The 12,805-nt window shown below is 45.2% G+C and overlaps 1 protein-coding gene across 2 annotated transcripts in view; it reads right to left on the bottom strand.

The window, feature by feature from the left end:
- LINS1 (lines homolog 1) overlaps nt 1-12,476 on the bottom strand; it is a 142,450-nt gene extending 129,974 nt beyond the window's left edge. The window contains exon 1 of one of the 2 annotated variants that reach the window (XM_069625031.1): nt 12,371-12,476. The gene's annotated coding sequence lies outside the window, so the exon portion shown is untranslated. Of the gene's footprint in view, nt 1-12,274 lie in introns of both variants that reach the window. The other variant, XM_069625032.1, reaches the window with a different exon arrangement.
- Nucleotides 12,477-12,805: the final 329 nt, after the last annotated feature.

Raw genomic sequence — 12,805 nt, 5'->3', positions numbered from 1 at the left:
GCACATCTGTGCCCTGGCCTGTGTTGTGCTGGTAGATTTCGGCTACTGTGGGGTTTTGCTTTTTGCAGCAGAGGTGGAGGGTCGGTGTGTTGGGACTTCGGACCTGGCCTTCTTGGCAGGTGTGGTGGCAGTGTCATCGTCGGCACTGTCCGAATGAGAGCCTGTGGTGGAGCAAAGGAGGGAAAGGGTTAGTGATGGGTCTGCGGAGATTGAGCAGGCATTGTGATGGCTGCATTCATTTTGAATACTAGATGGTGCACATTGGAGGCAGTGACATACAGGTTGTCTTCCTCTTAGGTGGTAGAAGCATGGAGGCATGTGGGTGCCTACAGAAAGGGTGTGCATACTGCATGTGTAGAAGGTGGAGATCAACACTGCCTGTAGGCAGTCTTCTGCTAATGTGTCGTGTTAACCCAGTTAGGCATCATTGCGCTTCCCAAAAATCTGGACTTCAGTGAGTTTGGATTCAAGGCACCTACCTGCGTCACCTGATGTCGGGGCTCCTCTCTCCATTTCTCTGACCCCTTCGATGCTCTCTGTGCCTATGGTTGCGGCACATATCTCCTCCCACGGCTGCATTTTGATCGGTGACTCCGCTCCTTCACCAGTTGCCATGCCCTGGTTTCTATTTGCAGACAGTATACTCCTCACGCGGAGCCGTAGATCGTCCCACCTTTTTCTGCACTGTCTTGCATTGCGGGGTCTTATGCCAACGGCACTGACCCTCTATGCTACCATGTCCCATATGGCCTTCTTCCGTGTTATCGCCGGTCTGGTCATCTCTGTCGAGAAAACTACTTCGGCATGTTCTTGTAGTGTTTCTGCCAACATATTCAACTCCTCCCTGCAAAAGCGCTCCTGCCGCAGCCGATCTCTGTGTTTTTCAGAACTTTAGGCATTCTGATGATTGATAGGTGTAGGAGAAGGTTTGTGGAGGTTGGGGGGGGGGGGGGTCAGGTGTCCACTGGTTGAAGAGGATGGCAATGGATTGTGTTTTTAAAGATGGCCGCCAGGCTCTTTCCCGTTCCTGTGCGGTGACGCAACTTCCAGATCCCCTTATTTGCGTTCACTGCTAATACCGGTTTCCGCTATTTGCGGTCACCGCTAATGTCGATAGCTAGGGTGGCGGAGGTGCTATTTGCACGGCATAGGATGCCGGTAAGTGGTGTTTTAAGGACTTTGGCATGGCGGGGATAACATTACCGGCATGGCGCAATGCTCGTGCCTGAGAAGTTGTAATGTGCCGCTTTTAGCGGTATCTGGACAGCACGGACACGTTAATTGCGCCATGCCGGTAATGACCTTTACTTACCGCCAGGGTCGTAATGAGGGCCATGGTCTTTCTTCTGTTCTTTCGATGTAGTAGGGGCTCCCCTCTCAAAGATTTTCATCATTTCCCCCCGAAATGCTTCCCATTTAGATGGGGTGTCGGATTTAGTTGGACATGTTATTCTCTCGGGTGAGGAGTCACTCGAGGAAGGAGGAGACCCATGATGTCTTTTTTTCGACTTCCTGCAAGAAGATTAAGAGAACGTTCCTCGGTCAAGATTTCTTCGATCTATTTTGACGAGGAGAATTTCTCAACTAATCAGAAAAAAACATTTTTGGAACAGAATGGGATGTAGGAATTCTACCCACTACTAATCTACCACAGGCAAATGTGGTGGGGGTCAGTGATGGACATCTTCGACCCACAATCCTCACATTTCTTAAAACCCGTCTTGGGCGTCGACGGTGAAGGCATGACGTTTTCTGTTTTTTATTTAACTAACCAAACCACGCCGTATTTTCTCTCGAAGCGAAAGCCGCATCGAAAAAACAGAACTGGAGCCAACGGGCACTGCGCGTGTATACTGCGGATGACGTCGACCATCGGACGGAGGCCTTCAAGGGACATCAACGCTACTACACTGCGCCCCCTGTTGACTTTTTTTGCCAAAGCAGCTGAAGCTGGTAGATAATTAACAAAGATGAGGAATATGTGGGAGAACACAATCTATTCGAAATATGACAGATTGAAAGACTCGGTAAGTGAGAAAGGGATTGTATAAGAAAAGGAAGGGGCCACTCACCAAACCTTGAGGAGCACCATAGAGAAGAGAACGAGCTGAGGAATATAGATCAGTCCAAGAAACAGAGCGATCACAAAGATAGAGATTGAACCAGTGGACAATGGAGTCAGAAAAACCAAGGGAGGTGAGGGAAGACAGAAGTGTGGCATGATCAGTGATGTTAAAAGCATCATAAAGATTGATTAGAATAAGTATGGAAGAAGCTTTTTTGTGCCAACAGAAGAGGAGGGAGTTTGCAACATGAAGGGCAGTTTCCGCAGACTGACCGGGTTGTAAAGCTGACTGTGTTAGATGTAGCAGAGAATGGAGGATAAGAAAGGAGGAAACTTGGGAGTAGACTGCTCTAAGAGTTTAGAAAGAAAGGGGAATAAAGAAATTGGTCTGAAGTTTGATAGTAGTGAGGGATCGAGGGAGGGTTTTTTAAGAATAGAAGATAAAGATTGATAAGTGTGGTAAGGTAAGGAAGAAGAGAGGGGAAAATTGAAGGGATAAGCAAAGGAAGTGGGTCAAGACTGGAAGCCAAAGGGTGGTCACAGGCAAGAAGAGAAGCTGTGCCAGAAAGAGAGCACAGAAAGATAAAAGCAGAGTGTGAGAAGGGCAAGCCAAGCCAGGAGGTGCGGTGTCAAAGGGGAGGTGGGGGTACATCAGAATTAATCACATAGAGAAAGGACCTGGGAGGTAAAGAAATCAGCGAAGTCCGAACAAGAAAGACTCAAGGTAACAGAAGGATCAGGGAAGCAAAAGCATGTGGTTTATGACCTGAAATATGTGGCGGTGGTGGGAAATAGGGCACTAGAAAGGAAAGTAGAGGGTCTTTTTAGCACCGAGTAGAGAAGAGTTATAAGACGTGTGATGAACCAACGGAGCAGCTAGATCAGAAGGGTTCAGTGTTCTTCCAACGTCTTCCGGCACGGTGCAAGGAAGTGGGAATGGAGCAGAGAAAGGGGGACAGCCATGATTGGGGAGGTTTTCGACAAGGAACAAAGGGGAAAAGAGGGCTACTAGAGTCAAGAGTAGCAGTAAGAGAACTGTGAAGGCACACAGATGCTTGATCAGAAGAAAAGGTGGAAAACATGCATGGGAAAGAAGAATCGAACAGAGAGCATAGAAAGGAGACAGTAGAAAATGACTAAAGATCCTGACGGCAAAAGGAAGTAGAAAAAGGAATAGGGTAGGTGAAGGGGGTAGAGACGAGGAAAACTAGTTTATGCACATAATGGTCCCAAAAGATCCAACTTATTTCTCCAAAAAAAAAAGCCACAAAAAAACCAAAAACAACAACAACAAAAAAATCATCCAACGAGGCCTGCATTGTGGCCAACAATTGCCCAACTGCAAATACACTTTATTTGAAACATCCTTGAAAAAGTCACCACCCAACAGCTTATGGAATGCAGTCAATCTAACTCTCTTATCCATAATCAACAAATCAGGATGCCAACTAACATGAGGCACATAGTGGGCTCTTTCATACATACGACATGAAACCCTGCAGTCCCTGGACAAGAACACCCCAGCGATACTGAGCATTTCCTCCTGCCTGTGGAAAATTCAAGACTGAGTGTTTGAGAATTGGGTCTCTTTGAAAGTCTCAAAATAAAGTTCTACTTGGGCCCCTCAATTTCTCCTGCACTTCCCTTCTCCAGGCCTACATATTTTTGCAACAGCAGAAGGTGATTGTTTTTATTTGGTTGAACGACTTTTGCCCAACAGGTTAATACGGTCACCAAGAACTTCTACTTCCAACTCCACATGTTGAAACCTAGTCTTCTGCTTTTCAACATGATTCCGAGCGTTAAGAGCTGCCTCAGCAATGATAATCTCAAGTTTCAATTACTGTAAAAGTCTTAATTAAGATAGTCCTAAACACCCATCGTACCAAATACAGGCAACTCAAAATGAGGTTGTCAGACTGGTCACTGGCCGGACACCCTGAGTACCTCTCTCCTGAGCGCGGACTGCATTGAACTGGCTTCCTGTTTTAGCTTGCATTGATTTCAGTACTATGGAACATACACCGAACCTTTTAGAGTTTTGGATCACTGACCTAGGTTCCATCACTCAAAATACAAGGAAATACTGCCCTCAATGGATATCTCGGATCATCCCCTTCAGAAAATTGTGTTTCCACATCCTTTACGCAAGATGAAATAATGAGGAAAAACATTAAACTCTGCTAGTACTGCTGCCTGAAACCCTGTGGACCTCAGAGCCAAACAGAACCATCTTCTCCTTGAGAAAGCACTGAACACTCCTTTTTTAAAAAAATTCTTCCCCCCCGAGAACAAACCTCAACATGGAATGTTTGGAGGGCTTTTACCCTATTATAATGTTGTTCATTGTGTACTTCCTCTCATTGGACGGCACGTCCTCATTCGTCTATATTACACATCCTAGCCTGGCACTTAAAACATGTCCATGTTTTCTACCTGTGGACCTATTGTAATCACGTACAGTGCTCTTCTCCCATCTCCCTTTTACCAGCACTTGCCTGATCTGAATTTCTCCAAAGCTTGTGGCAGATCAATTTTCTCCTATATACCCTTCCCTTTGCTTTGTGGGTGCCACAAAGCAACTATGCTCGCAGATGTTAACTATTAGTCAAGGAATAAAGCCCTCTTTCACATTGCTGCATTTTATGTCAGGCCCCTGATGGCTGCAGCTGGTGCCTGCCTCCAGCTGCGGTATTTGGAACTAGGAGCAGTTCTGAAATTGGGCCAATTTTCCCAGAGATTTGGAAACTTGCCTCCCTGGATCCAGAAAACAGCGAAACAAAAATGTTCTGTGTGATCTTTCCAGATTTTAAAGTCTGGACAGAAAAAATGAAGACACATTTCGGCCGAATTTGTGTGGCCTTTAAAATGCCGAAATATCACATTCTGACCACCTACCAGGAAGGAAATCCCGCCTCAACTCTCGCCCACACTGGCCGGATTTCTTGGAAATTGGGGGTGGGTTCCCCACTGCCCCCTTCCCAGCCCAACGCATAACCCTCATCCTCCACCACAGATATGCAAATGTATCCACTCCCCGGCCCCCTCCCTTTCCCACCACAAACATTCCCCTCCTCCCGCAGTCACAAACATACATAAATACACACAAACACAAATAAAAACAAAAAACACACTTAGCCAACTTCCCTTGCCCGTCAGCCACCGCACGCACTTGTGTGCGGCTGGGGCATTTTATTTTATTTTTTATTTTATTTTTTAAACCGCAAAACTAGAATGTGGGTAGCCGGCATTTGGGCATGACAGTTTGATTTAGAAAGACTGATATTGATTTTTTAAAATCTAAATTTGAAAACATATCATTTTCATTTAATACAAATGAAACACCCATTCCTAAGATGCCACAGACTTACCATGAGTGGTGAGCTGTTACAAACGCTCAGAGGCAAAATTCAAACGTCAGAAAAGCTCTGCTAGGATTGGTCTTGGTTTTGCATTTAAGCACATTAGAAGTTGTGATTAAAGTTAGATGGTGGCTGACACAGCAGCGAGTGGGGGATTGAGAGATGCTACTATCCCTTAAGAGGTGTGAATGGTGGGCAATTAGAAATGGGATGGGCACATAAAGCTGTATGATATCTGAAATGATGATTACACGCAGATGATGTTATCCTGCATTTTTTCAGTATATTTCTTTCCATTTTGAAGCTACAGTTTAAACCCAATTTAGATACTTTGTGCGCTGGCAATTGAAGCCTTCCATGTAGGATAGGAAAAATAAAGCTAAAATCATACTCTTTTTGGTGGACCTCTTACTACGAAAACATTGTGAAGTCGCTTTATTATTATGTTCAAAGTCATCGCTATAAAAAGTGTTACTTTTGTTTTAGCCCAGTGTTTTTACACTTTTGAATTGCTCATCACTTGCCAGCTATGCTTACTCCTTTCCCCGCCCCATCGCTCTGGCCGCTCCCCCACCGATTCCCAGAGTAGGTTTACCTTTCCAGTACTCAATAGGTGACAAGGATGGAGAAATGTCAGCTGAAACGTTGATGGTAATAACAGAGCAATAGAAGGAGCGGAGCTGAGGCAGGGTGAATGTGACGCCGCTTTTTGTTGCACTGGTATGCGCATTGACGCTGGAGTTCCCTGGTCTAAAAGGATGACTTTAGAGACCATCCTGGGGTCATTTGATGATCATCGAACTACACTAGAAGTCATTCCCACATCATCACATGCCATCACGCTGTTAAAAAAGTCATCAGCAAATATCTCAGAATGGTGGGTGCTGATTTGGGGATGATCTTAAGATGACTTAATGAATATGCTAATATCCCCATTTTAGAAAACTTTGTTCCTGATGCTTTTAGGATGACCTACTGATCACTTCAAGAGATTTCACGTTTGTCCCTGATGATTTGGGTATGCATCTGGGATGGCCTGCTGATTACTTCAAGAGCATTGCCATGATACATGATTGTTTTTGATGATTTGGGGATGACTTACTGATTACTTCAGAACATCAGAGATTGTAGGATGATATGCAGACCAATACAGATTGTCATTCTGCTTTTGCTGAGTTGCACTTATGCTGAATGATCCCTCACAGTGGCAAGGGTAAAGCTTGAGACTATGTTGGGCCAAAGTGGAAGCCATGCACCCCTGAGAATCGTTTGCCATCACAGTCAAACGCAGGCACCCATCACCCTCACAATCCCCAATGAGGCATGGATAAAGCCAGAGACTATGTTGGGCCAAAGTGGTAGAAAAGAGGCCTAAAAACAGCATGCAACTCCTGGGTGAGAATCCTTTGCTATCCCAGTCAAAACCCAGCGCCATCACAATCAATACATTTCCATGCTGACTTGTTAGGTATGAATTGGTGTAGTCCCACTGTGTGAGACTACACAACACTTATCTGCTTGGTATTAGGTAAACCCACCTTTTGATATAGGTCTGAACTACACAGGTTGGCAGTGTGACTGAGCAGCCAGGCCTATCTCAAGAGGGATAACTGTGAGCTGTACAAATGAAATCTGTAAATACAAGTAACCAAGTAACACACTCAAGGTTTCAGTTATAATGAGTTATTTATTTACATTAACATACATTTTTAAATAAGCGTTTTTTAGAAAGGCAATTCATCTAACAATGTAAATATACTTTACAATTACTTTATAGAATCAGAGCAAGTTAGTGGATAATCTTTAGCTATGCTTCATGCACAATTGCAACATCCTGGGGTGACTTCAATCACAAGGACAGTAATGGTATTTATATATCACACTAGTTATACTTTGGAGATTCTAAGGTTGCAGAAAGGAAAGGTTTAAGGAAGGAAACAGGTTCTCAGTTTATGTGAGGACAACTAAATATTCCAATGAAATCTAGACAAGCCTTTCCCAGCAGTAGTTTATTATTTGTATAGCGCTGCCTGGCCCTCGGGCATCCAGGCGCTTGAATTGATTACAACATAAAAATATAATACAGCATGGACCGTAGGTGGACAATACAGAAAGTTTAGAGCATTATCAAACAGTTACAGGTAATGTACAAGGTATTGCAAACAAGGCAGAATTTACACGGGTTGCAGGCAGTAGGTGCGATAATAGGGTAGAGATGGGCGTTCTAGGCTTCTTTGGTCAGTAACCAGGTTTTGGCACTGTGTCTGAATCTATGAAAAGACGGTTCAGATCTAAGTCGAGTGGTAGGGAGTTCCAGAGTTTAGTGGCAAGCACAGGGAAGCTAGAACCTCCTGCATTTTGGAGTTTGTATCTGGGGATATTTAGGCAATGTGGTTGAGTAACAGTCTAAAACAAGTTAACCACCTATGAAGGACAAAGCATATCAAAGTCAGTGGGCTAGAAGAGTCTGCAGGGAGCCAGGACAGTCAAAGTCAATTTGAAACAGTCTATGGAGCTGAGGCACTTCTTAGAATCAAAAGTCTTGCACAAAGTTAGAGAGTTTGTTAGAAAATCACTTGTAGGGTTACAAGCTGTGAAAACAGAGTTGGAATCAACTCTAAAAGTAAGCCACTGCAATTTCCAAATTAGAAAAGCAAGGCTACAAGACAGTGAGGTAAGTACCTTAAGTCTAAACAGTACCTCTGGTTTGAAGAAGAGTGGTTCAGCTGGTTTCTGTCCTGCTACAGCGTTGCAGACCCCGTGTTCCTGAGCCTCAGACGTGGGGACAAGAGGGAGGACATCTGTAGGGCTCCTGCGATGGTACTTCGGAGGTCGTTGGCAGCTACGGGCACATTGCGGTTTCAGCACCTAGTAAACAGCACTGTTGTGGCCATCTGGTACCGGTTGGGCATCCTTCACTCCTTGGGTCTAGTAAGGGGACTCTAGCTCTGGCCGTTCTGCTTTTGGAGGGTCCTTAGGAGATTCCTGGAGCTTCTAGCCGGATTTCAGACGTTTCACTCAACTACAGATTACTCGACCCCTGGCACTTGGTTCTTGCAGCAATGAAGAAATACAGCCAGACAGGGAAGATGGACCAGTGGAGTTCGTCTCTGGGTTAGTTGGTCCCACTAACCCAAGGGGAGAAGCCATCCATTCCGGAGCTTCTCTGTCTGAAAAGGGAGTTTCAGCACTGCAGCAGGGCTTCACCACGCAATTCAAAGGTCCAGGAGGATGCAGCACGCTTTGTTCACGGTTTCTTCGTCAGGTGTTTCTCCCAGTGGTCGACTCTGCCTCTAGTCCCAAAACCCTCGCCTTTTAAGCAGGTTTCTCCCATTCATGCACAGCCTGGGCCGTCAATGACAGATCAGGGTCGCTGTCCTGAAAGGACAGCCAGCCATTTAGGACTGGTTGCATTCAGGCATTCCTAGAGACAAAGGGCAGGGGAGTTTCAGGACCCTCCCTCATATCCTGTCCTTCCAGACAAACTGGAGCCAGAGGCGGGCCTCAGGGCTGAAGTGCGCCAAAGGCAAAGACAAACAAAGGGCTCCAATCTGTTCGACGCGCAGAGCAAAACCCAAGAAAAACCTCACAAACGGAAAATGGCAAAAAAAGAAGACAGGGGCCGTTTTGATAAAATGGTCACCCCTGGGTACTATACTGCAGCTGAGCATTCAGCCTGCAGTAGAAAAGCACGATGGTAGGAAAAATTAAACCACTGCCACTAGCCATTTAAAAGTAGGGAGGGCAACATACAAATGTTACATGAGAATGTAGGATAAGGAGCTACTAGGTAACCCCCCGCCTCCCGCCAGCACTCCACATAAGATGGTGTGTGCTGGACCTACAAAGAGAAAAGTTAAGTAAAGTCAATTTCACTTTACTATTCTTGGTAACAGTAGTTCACACAAGAAAAGTTATTTTAAACCTTATGAGAATTCTAAACGATTTCTCAGTGACACTGCACTGAAGGTGCTGTGTTTCACCATACAAAAAGTAGATGCATATGGAGTTTGTCAAACTCCCAAAACAGTGAAAACACATAATCCAAAGGTCAAAACACATGAGGCAGTGGGAAAAGGGTCTAACTCACTCCAGGTCCTACACTCCAGCAAAAGAGCTGGGGGCCTCTAAGGTTGAAGGGAATTAGCACAGAAACGAGAATTCTCCCCAACATGACTGCACCAATATATGCCAGTATTCACATGCACTCCTTCACACAGTATTCATGTTCGCTTTGCGCAAAATCCAATAATCAACAACCATAACGAAAAGTACCTCCCGGATAAAAAAAAAAAAACTAAAAGAAAAGGATCCAAAAAAAGAAAGAAGCAATAAAAAAACGGAACCACAAAGTGCCATCAACCGAGGTCTCAAATACCCACAACCTACCAAATACAAGCGACAACAAACCACAAACAGCTAAGACTAAACCCAAAAGACCATGAAAAACACCAATCAAAAGAGGATGCCCAGTAAGGATCACAACCCACGCATCATGCCTCGCTACAAGAAAGACAAAGAAGCCAAAAAAGACAACAGAAATAATAAGAAGACCCAGACCACTCGGGAAGGCACCGACCAGCATGATCCCACAACCCCAGAAAACTTGACAAGCATCTGAGATAGCCCAAGGAGAGATACAAATAAACAGAGCAAAGAGACTACAATGCTCGCTACCTGTCCACATACGACAATGTGGTAAACAAAAACAGCACAGCAACAACGAACCTACTGCCAACAAACTTCACAGACCCAACCAGGACACCAAACGGATGACAACTAATAAACCATCCCAACCCGGTCTCCACCATGGACAATACCCCAACCAGAACAAGGAACACAATGGAAACCATTACACTCCCTCTACACCACCTATATCACCAAGACTGGAACAACAGAGGGGTAGCTACCCTATTTACCACCCGGAAACGAACCAACCCCGCTATAAACCTTATCGGTCTACTCGACAAAGAGACTGACCAACAAAGTACCACCCCACCCAAAAGACTCAACCGGGAAAAACCCACCTGAAACAGAAACCCAACCAACATCACACTGGTCAGAACAAACAATACTAACAACAACACAAAAGGGAAATCCAGCAAACTACACTGCAGCTTCCTCAACATTAGATCCATGGCAAAACACTCAACAGAAATCAATGACCTCCTAAGCGAAGGAGGCACATACGTGCTCTTCCTTACAGAAACCTGGCTATCAGACAACTATAAAGCCATCACGAATGAAGCAATACCCAACAATTATAAATCAATACACGCCAACAGAGAAAACCAAGGGGTGGAATCGCAGTTATACACCAAAAACACACCTGAGCATCTCAAACCATCACAACCATCGAGAAGACTATGAATTCCTCCTAATCAAGACAGAACTCAACGACCAATCCAACTTAGTATTCCTACTGATCTACAGACCATCTTTTTACAATCCCAACTATGCAACAAAACTAGCGGACGAGGCCGCCATGCTATCAACCCACCACGACAACGTAGGTGAAAGAGATACGACTGATACAAAAATAGATACAACAGAATATACACTCAACAATTGGATCACTAAGGCCATTGACCAATTAGCACCAGCTAAAACATTCAAAGCAACACCAAAAAAACTGGCAGCAAAATGGTTCACAGAAGAACTAAAAAAACGCCAAAAAACAACCGCAAAATGGAAACAAAATGGAGAGAACAATACACCAGACAAGACTAAATAAAATACCAAAGACAACTCAAACTATACAAAGCAACAGTCCTCAAAACAAATATAAAAAAATTAAAACTACTAAACCACAAGAACCGGTAAACAATTCACAGAAAGAACTCCATCACCCCTACACAAACACTTTGTGACAGTCACTTACACCAGAGCAGGGTCTCTGCAGTAGCTGCACAGCAGTTACTGCCTCTGCGGGCATTATCCTGCGCAGGTATTATTATATATGTAGTCACTTACACCACAGCGGGGTCTGTGTAGCAGTTGCACAGCAGTTACCGTGTCTGCGAGCATTAACCAGTGCAGGTATTATATATAATAGTCACTTACACCAGAGCAGGGTCTGTGTAGCAGCTGCACAGCAGTTCCTGCATCTGCGAGCATTAGCCTGCGCAGGTATTATTTATGTAGTCAATTACACCAGAGCAGGGTCTGTGTAGCAGCTGCACAGCAGTTACTGTCTCTGCGAGCATTAGCCTGCGCAGGTATTATTTATGTAGTCAATTACACCAGAGCAGGGTCTGTGTAGTAGCTGCACAGCAGTCACTGCATTAGCCTGCGCAAGGGCCTGTGTAGTAGCTGCACAGCAGTCACTGCGTCTGCGAGCATTAGCCTGCGCAAGGGCCTGTGTAGTAGCTGCACAGCAGTCACTGCGTCTGCGAGCATTAGCCTGCGCAAGGGCCTGTGTAGTAGCTGCACAGCAGTCACTGCGTCTGCGAGCATTAGCCTGCGCAAGGGCCTGTGTAGTAGCTGCACAGCAGTCACTGCGTCTGCAAGCATTAGCCTGCGCAAGGGCCTGTGTAGTAGCTGCACAGCATTAGCCGGCGCAGGTATTATTATGTATGTAGTCACTTACACCAGAGCATGGTCTGTGCAGCAGCTGCACAGCAGTCATTGCCTCTACGAGCATTGCAGAGCCTGAATCGTACCGTAAATGAGCTTTGGAGCAGCCACTGTGTCTATAATACCAACAGGCTACCCCCCGTGTAATTTCAAAGCCAGATGTTTAGAAAATCACGTCCTTACAATATTTAATTTCAACAAGTGACAAGTACAATACAAGGAATGACAGCTTCAATGTGCATTCCTAGGGGCTGCAAAGGGCTCCTCTTACCAATATAACAGCAAAGGGGCGAGAGCTTCTAAGTTGATGGATGCTAAAAGAAATGCATATAAAATTCACTACGAGAGCTGGATGGCAGGCACTCACCTGGCGCTGCCTGGAAACCGCACATGCGCGTTTCGTGAAGGGTAGTGTCTAGTTCCCATCCGAGAAACGGACCCTAAAAAGGCCCGTTCTACGTCAACACGCGGGCCGCATTGCATCACGTGGGTGTCAAAAGGTCCATTTCATCACGAGGGCTGCACTACATCACGTGCTTCATCACGTGGATTTGAACGTAAGAAGAACGTCCACGTGTCATCTTTTTTGCCCGAGCGGGAAGGCGAGGCGCTGCGGGGGCGATTGCAAAGCACATGTCCTATAGTTGATTGTTATTTGGTTGCTGGTCAGTCTTAAAGTGATCTCTCGCTGATTGTTTATTTAATGCAGAGTGGCAATATTGAGACGGTGGTATTTCTGTGTATTTTGGGGGTTTGTAATGTGCATCAGGGGTGAGGCAATATTGGGACAGGGTATTTCTGT

The sequence above is a fragment of the Ambystoma mexicanum genome, chromosome 11, assembly GCF_040938575.1.
Source record: "Ambystoma mexicanum isolate Mex_15411 chromosome 11, UKY_AmexF1_1, whole genome shotgun sequence".
Lineage (NCBI taxonomy): Eukaryota > Metazoa > Chordata > Amphibia > Caudata > Ambystomatidae > Ambystoma > Ambystoma mexicanum.
The sequence above is the reverse complement of the archived record's forward strand: the minus strand, read 5'-3'. Positions and strand labels throughout refer to the sequence as shown.